The sequence below is a fragment of the Grammomys surdaster genome, unplaced genomic scaffold, assembly GCF_004785775.1.
Source record: "Grammomys surdaster isolate TR1022 unplaced genomic scaffold, NIH_TR_1.0 125562, whole genome shotgun sequence".
In the NCBI taxonomy this organism is placed as follows: Eukaryota; Metazoa; Chordata; class Mammalia; order Rodentia; family Muridae; genus Grammomys; species Grammomys surdaster.
In genome coordinates, this window is record NW_021620409.1 from 580,782 (window position 1) to 587,228 (window position 6,447).

Here is a 6,447-nt window from a genome sequence, read left to right on the forward strand (position 1 = left end):
ATCGACACCTGTGCCCCATGAAGACATTGTTCCCTGCCCCTTTAGGTCTTCTTGTGAGACCCTACAATTAACTGACACCTGCTTTTTGAAGGTGACTGTGCTATGTTTCCTGAGGAAACTTCTGTTTATCTGGGTTCTGACCTTCACCAGCCAAACAGGATACAAATTAGATATGTCTCCAAAACCAGGGTGAATACACTGCCTAACTCTAGTCCACCTAAGGACTCTGGGTCCATTCAAGGCTCTTTAGGTCTTTGCTAGGTTCCCTGTGGTGGCCGGTAGAGTGAGCAAGGAGAAATAGTAGGTATGATTATTTTAAAAGCACAGGCAGGAGTGTGATTGGAGAGGTCAGAGGACTCCCCTTAACCTTACACTAGCTCTTCTCTCTGGGAGTTCCATTCCAGGCTAGCCTGCTGTCTGTCTCAGTAGTTGAGTCAGGGCTCCGTTGGGATCAGGATAGAAGAATGTAGCTTGAGGACCGTAAGAACAGGTTGGGTGTTCCAGCTCTGGGGTATTGTGCTCAGGAATGTGAAAAAGGCTGCTATACTTAGTTGGGTCACTGCACTTGTTGTTCCTCTTTGCCCCTGCCTGCCTTGCCCAAACCCACACTGTGCTGTCCTTACTCTGAGAGAGGGTGGAGGAGGCTGAAGCTTCTATGCCCTCTGCAATGATGTCTGCAGCTTTCCGGTTGTGCTGTGTGCTGTACATGGTGTTCACTGCACTAATAAATCTCTCACTCAACTCTAAATTCCTAATCACCCCCTTATGAAGGATTCTTCCTGCTTGGTAATGTACCTTCCACTGACCTCTGCCTTGAGAGAGTCTGTCTGGAAATTGTATACACTTCATATGCTTTGCATTCTGTGCTCTGCTGTCCTAGTAAGCTTAACTGTATTCTCCCCAGAGTGTCCATTTAGCCCAAATCCTGTCTTCCTAGATGTTCTTGCATTTGGAGGACACTACAGAAGACTTTAGCACCTCTTTCCAGAAAGTGGGGAAGCTTCTGCCCCCTAGGGTCTCCTGACGTTAATGTAGGAAGGAAACCTGAAACAGCTCTTCTGATGTCTTCAAACCTTGATAAGGACTTTCCTGTGGCCTAGGGAGATGGCTCTGGAGGTAAGAGCTCTTACTGCATAAGAGGATGTGAGTTCAAATTCCCAATACCTGCATAAAAAACTGAGCATGGTCAAGGGATAACTCCCTCATTGTGTGGGGCAGAGGCAGAAGGCTTACTGGAGCTTGCTGGTCCCTATCCAAGCTCCAAGCTCGGTGACAGACAGTGTCTCAAAGGAATAATGCAGCCAGGTGTGGCTTTAATCCCAGCATGTGGGAGCCAGCAGGCAGATCTTAGTGAGGGGCCAACAAGTTAAAGGGAATATGACATAGTAATAAAACAAGATACCCAGCATCCTCTTCAACTACCCTGAAAGCTTGAGTAAGCACATGCATGTCCAACATGCTCACAGAGTTTGGCTGAACACTTTTTGTTACTACCTTATTTCTGCTGTGAGAAACCACCCGTGTGTGTGTGTGTGTGTGTGTGTGTGTGTTTTCAGATTATTTATGTATGTGAATGTTTTGCCTGTATTTCTGTCTACCACATGCATGTCTATTGCCCACAAGAGTCCAGAAAAAGGGCACTGGGTCACAGAAGGTTATGAGCTACCATGTTGAATTTGAAACTAGGTGCTATAAAAGAGCAGCCCGTGCTCTTAGCCACTGAGCCATCTCTCCAGCCCCCACTGTATATTGAATTTGTTGACAGTTTATCATGCACCTAGTGTAAATCTAATGGAACTCTCCTGACACTTAAGTTGGGGAAAGGACATTCTTGTGTCTGTGAGTCTTCCCTTTCATACAATCACTGATGGCCCTGTGGAGCATCTGCTGGGAGGCACATGGGAGGTCTGGTACTCTGGAGATTGTTGAGTCAGAGGCCATTTGTTCTGCATAGTGAGTTCCAACCTGGGCTTCGTTCTGAGACTCAGAGAGAGAATGATTGTCAGTCACAGTGTGGAACACTGGGAAGTGAGACACAAGCCTGTCAGGAATGCTGCTACCCTCTGTTCCCCTTCAATCCGTTTTTTTTTTTTTTTATGTGTTTAAATATTTTGTGTGTATATATGTTTATGTACCACATACATACACGCCTGGTGTCCAGGTAGTCCAACAATGACTGTCTACCAATGGAAAGTCCAAGAATCCAATGTTCATTCTATGAGACTGGATGTCTCAGCTGGTCTTCAGCAAATGCTGGGATTCTGAAGGCAGAGGCTCTAATGGCAATGAAGGAATGGACATGCCGGCAAGAGCAAGCAGGCAGAGAGTGAGAGCTTCCCCCTTCCGTATCCTGATACAGGCTGCTTGCAGGAGATGTGGCCCAGATTAAAGGTGGGTCTTCCCACTTCAAATGATGTAATTAAGGAAAAAAAATCGACAAGCAGTGGTGGCGCACGCCTTTAATCCCAGCACTTGGGAGGCAGAGGCAGGCGGATTTCTGAGTTTGAGGCCAGCCTGGTCTACAGAGTGAGTTCCAGGACAGCCAGGGCTACACAGAGAAACCCTGTCTTGAAAAAAAAAAAAAAAAATCCCTCACAGTGTGTCCTGGCTCTAATTCAAGACATAATCAAGTTGACAACCAAGATTAACCCTTGTAAGTCAGCTCAGTATACAATCATGGTTTGCCTAATTTCCAAACAAAATAACCAGGTAATAAGTATGCTGAACATGAGAGAACTATTTTTCATACAACTGCAAACACATTATAAATTCTAGCCTAGGTTCGGTGTCCCTTGAGGGACATTTCTCGTGGTAACTCAAACAGAACCACTGATCGTCTCTTCATTGATGCTCCAGTAATGATGAAACGAGCATGCGAAATGACACACTGTCATCCCAGGACTTGCAGAGGCAGGCAGATCCTTTGAGTTCAAAGCCAGTCTGGTCTGTGACAGCCAGGGCTACCCAGAGAAACCCTGTCTGGAAAAGCCCATTTAAAAACAAAGAAATAGAAAGCACACCAATATCTGTACAAACACATCATCTTAGTTAAGGTTACTATTGCTGTGATGAAACACCATGACTAAAGCAGCTTGGGGAAGAAAAGGTTTATTTGGCTCAGACTTCCATATCACTGTTCATCATCTGTGGAGGTCAGGACAGGAACCTGGAGGCAGAGGCCGTGGAGTGCTGCTCATTGGCTTGCTTCCCATGGCTTGCTCAACCTGTTTTCTTAAAGAACCCAGGGGTGGCCCCACCTACAATACGCTTGCCCCCCCTCCCCATCAGTCACTAAGAAAATGCCCTACAGGCCTATAGCCCAGTCTTTTGGAGGCGTTTTCTCAATTGAGGCTCCCCCAGCTCCAATAATGCTACCTTGTGTCAAGCTCATATAAAACTAGCCAGCACACACATTCTTTTTTTTTTTTGGTTTTTCGAGACAGGGTTTCTCTGTGTAGCCCTGGCTGTCCTGGAACTCACTCGGTAGACCAGGCTGGCCTCGAACTCAGAAATCCGCCTGCCTCTGCCTCCCGAGTGCTGGGATTAAAGGCGTGCGCCACCACCGCCCGGCCCAGCACACACATTTTTAACAAAATAGAGCAGAATCTTGTCAATGATAGTCCTCATTTCTACAATAGGTTACATAGCCACAGCTGGTATTACCACCTGCCATTCTGTGTTCCTTCTACAATAAGTGAGCACTTCAAGTGGTCTCGATTCTTGTCTTCGTTCCTGATGAGTCTGTGCCCTTTGTCGTCCTGCCTAGAATTAGGCTGTTGTAAGTTTCCCATTGTCTTTAATCACAGGACATGGTAGCACCAAGATATACCCTAAAGGATCTACTTCACTCCAGACATAATCTCTCTTTCCTCCATTGTGGAGAGGCAATCCAGTTTCCCCATGGTAATCTGGATCTGTCAGCCCTCCTAACTGTTATCCTTTCTGAGCCTGAAGGCTTAATTAAGGACCATCAGAAGCCCAAAGCGGCCAGGGAGAACTCTGAGCATCCAACTCCATGGAATGTTTGTTGTGGCTCCCGGCAGGAGCCCTCCCATCTCTAAAACCAAAACTTTAGTTCTAGTAGACCTTAAGGTCACAGGAAGAGGAAACAAAAATTTTCTTAATGGGTTACTAGGAGTGACAGTGGAACTAATATTCCCTTTTCCACCCCTTGATCCCTGGGCCAGTCGGCCCTGACAAGGGGAGAAAATGAACCATGGATTGGAGGCTGCTTCAAGGCAGATACTGCCTTCTGAAGGAGTCTGTCTCAGACTGCTGTGAACTCATTGGCATTGACTGATCAATTGGCAGGACTGTGGGGAACATGTTAAGACCAGTGGATTCCATGATTGTGAGCCCAAGGTCACACCTCAGCTGTGAAGTCAGTTCCTCGGTCAGAAACAGAACAGTGTGGCATACCATGATGGTAAATAAGACATTCTGTAAGTCCAGGGACGGTAGTTTCGGCAAAAGCACGATGTGCAGGAATGTCAAATCTGTAAAGAACAAGTATCTACTCGAGTAAGGACAAAGCGTCGTCCTTTCTGTGGAGGAAGTGGTCACAGCTATAGCCATGTCAGCTTTGTTGAGTGGCAGTGCATGTGGTGGAGCCCAGACGGAACCTATCCATCTCTGCCACCATGTCCTCCTTGTTCATTTGCTCAGTGAGCAAATGACAGGGCTGGGACAGAGGCTGCTGCCTACAGGGCAGACTGTTCTCTACCTGACGGCTAAACAACTTCTCTTCTGAAGTCACCTTTTTGGTTTGTTTGTTTTTTGTTTTGTTTTTGAGATGGAAGTATCTTCACATCCTTCACCCATTTGGAGACGCTATTTCAGGTGGTAAGGGTAAACCAACATCTGCTGAGGGGGAGAGCACCTCCTCAGGTAACAGAAACCGTGAGAATCTGAGGACTCAAAGTTCTCAGCATCAATAGGATCCTCCCACACACCTCTGTCCTAAGTTACATGATTCCAGTCCTTGACAATTAATGCCCTTAACTGCCAACACCCTCTGGGGCTGGGGCTTATTTATTTTGTAATTGAGGCAGTCTTATAATGAGCACTTCCTTTGAGTTCCTGCAACTTGCACTCTGGCTGCTGGAGAGAAGATTCTCTTCCAGGGCACACTTAGAGCTCCTTGAGACTGTTTATGCCCACATGGAGCTGGCCAATTTTATCACTAAGCTCACTGTTGTTCTTTACAGTATTCTGAGATGTTAGAAGTTGGTTGATTTTTTTTTATCACAGAGTGCATTCTTTTCCTTTGCCAGTTTATCCAGAGATAAGGAGCAACCAACCAGAATCACCATTTTTCCCCCTCAAAGAGTTGAAGTTTTATATAGATAGTCGTCTGATCCATTGTCTCTCACAATTGGTGAATCAGAATAATCAAATGCATTTATCGCCTTTGCAAAACAGTCCACACCATGGGCTTTCAGTAATCTCCAGGCTCCCAGGAGAGGCATCTGCAAGTGGAGAGATTTTGGTAACTGTAGGTGTTGGCAAATTGGAAAGCCTATTCCAGATACCTAAAAAATTCATCCGTGTGCTTCTGTTGCTCTAGAAGCACTCTGGTACTGAAATGTGTATTAGGGTTCATTTGTGTGTGTATGTGTGTTATATGTATATATTTGTGTGTGTGTATAAAGGGGATTTATTAAAGTGGTTTAAAGGCTATGGTCCAGCAAGTCCAGCAATCGCTGTCTACCAACAGAAGGTCCAACAATCCAGCAGTTGTTTAGTTCGTGAGGCTGCATGTTTCAGCTGGCCGCCTATATATGCTGAAATCCTACAGGAAGGAGTCTCTAATGCCAGTGGAGGAATGGACTTGCCAGTGATGAGAGTGAGGGCTTCCTTCTTCCATGTTCTTTATCTAGGCTGTTACCAGGAAATGTGGCCCAGAGTGGCTCTCCTCGCCTTAAAAGATCCGGATCAGAGGTGGTTCTTCCCACCTCAAACTAAAACAGTCCCTCACGTGTGCATACAGCTGCTTTAGTTTTAGCTGACTAGAGAGTTAGGTTGACAACCAAGAATACCCATCATGGCCCTCTTACAACCCACACAGGCCTCATTGCTGTGCAGGAGCTGGAAGACAGCAGTTCAGAGCTTGTCCTGTTTCCTTTGGAAGACTGGAGTTTAGTTCCCAACACCTGAATAAGGAAATTGACCGGTAACAACAGCTTCAGAGAATCTAATGCCCCCTTCTGGTCTCTGTGGGTAAACACAGATACACACACACATAAATTTTTTGTTTGTTTTGTTTTTGTTTTTGTTTTTCGAGATAGTTTCTCTGTGTAGTCCTAGCTGTCCTGGAACTCACTCGGTAGACCAGGCTGGTCTCAAACTCAGAAATCCGCCTGCCTCTGCCTCCCAAGTGCTGGGATTAAAGGCATGCCCCACCACCGCCCGGCCACACATAAATCTTAATTAAAAAAAAAAAAAAAA